The following is a 1,796-nucleotide window of genomic DNA, read 5'->3' as shown; positions in this document are numbered from 1 at the left end:
TTTAAAATACCAGAATAGGGAGGATGGTGCAGGTTTAACTTTATTAGATTGATCAGTGTTGCTGATCTATGAAATATTTTGGGTGCAGTGTGTTTTTTTTACATACAGGTATAACAGAATAGCTTTAGTGTTGTTGTTGTTTTTTAACTTGAGTATGAACTTATACAAAAGCAAGATATTAAAACAACAGTTTTATTGATTAAAAAACACACTATATCAGATTCATATCGGTATCGGCAGATATCCAAATTTATGATATCGGTATCGGACATAAAAAAGTGGTATCGTGCCATCTCTAATATAAATATAAATATAAATATAAATATAAATATAAATATAAATATAAATATAAATATAAATCTTGCCTTGTCCAAACTGCTCTCCTCCTCAGACTGCCCTCCCAAGGAAGAAACTATCTTGTCTACATCATGCGTAATTGGTTTGTCAACCTGGGAAATAGATTCCTTGGTTCAAAACGCCCAAAGAAGAGAGTAGAACCCAGGTAACACACCTCAACTCCTCGTCCCTGTGAAAGTCCAGTCAAAAGTAACCTAGTGGGCACATACTGCCAAATGTATGTATCATCCTGGTATCAACCACACAATATACTTCCTGGCTCTGTTATGGTGGCCATCTTTTGTAAACGATTGGAGGTCAACTTGAACTGCACTCCTGAGAATGTAAGAATGTGGCTGATCAGTACCAGATACTTGCACCTTCTTATCAATCAGGTCAGAAAGTTTGGTTATCTGCAAAAAATATCCCTCTGCAAATGAAACCTAAGAAATTTGCAACCAAATACACTGGACCGTTTGAAAATGATACAGTGATTAATCCTCTCTGTCTCCCCATTTAAAGTTGCTCAATTATGGGCACCAGATGTCGTGGAAGGGGCTTTCAGTACCTGGTTGATTGTGAGGGATATGGCCCAGAAGAATGATCCTAGGTCGTGCATCCCGCCATCCCGGACAAGAAGATGGTGAGAGAATTCCTCCTCAGACTCCCTTTATAGGTTGGGGAAAGGAACTGTCATGGTCCATCTGTCATCTCCGGTCATCTTGCTTCTTTCTAGCTCAGTCATGTCCAGTCATTCAGTTTAGTGCAACCTTTCGTGTTGTGTTCATTTTGTCTTCATAATAAACAGTGTCCTCATTCAGCCTGCGAGTCCTGCATTTGGGTCCTCTCTGACCTCTCTCCACACACCTACGTGACACTTACCTGCCTTTCCTTATTTTCAGCTCTACCTGGAAAGACCTGTGATGCAGAGTGGTGAGATGTCTTTGCAAAGAGGGAGTCTGGGAAATGGTTTGGAAACTTTGGAAAGCATCAGAGGAGTTTGGGATTGTCACTACTGTCTGATTTTTTGACTATTCATATTCACTGTAAATAATTGACTTATAGTTATAATCTGTATTTTTTATTTGTTATACTTAATTATAATTAATTATAATTATAAATAATTGACTAAGCAGTCCTGCCAGAGTCTAGATCTTGACAGTTTCTTCCTGTTAAAAGGGAATTTTTCCACTTTTACCAAGTACTCTCTCATAGTAAGTCTTCTGATTGTTGAGGTTTTGTGTTGTTGAAGGGTCTTTACCTCACAACATAGAGCAACTTTAAGCAGCTTGTGATTTGGGGCCATATACACAAAACTAAAAAAAATGAAATAAATCTGAATTGCTTCTGACTGAACAACGGTATCAAAAGAGATGAGGTTAACAAATGTGTGTTTTTTGTGGCTGCTGTGAGGACCAGATATTTCTCAAAGGAACAGCTGTTAACTCAGAAACACAGGA

The sequence above is a fragment of the Neolamprologus brichardi genome, chromosome 15 (genome assembly GCF_056152115.1).
Source record: "Neolamprologus brichardi isolate AB-2024 chromosome 15, ASM5615211v1, whole genome shotgun sequence".
In the NCBI taxonomy this organism is placed as follows: domain Eukaryota; kingdom Metazoa; phylum Chordata; class Actinopteri; order Cichliformes; family Cichlidae; genus Neolamprologus; species Neolamprologus brichardi.
Note: the sequence above shows the minus strand (reverse complement) of the source record.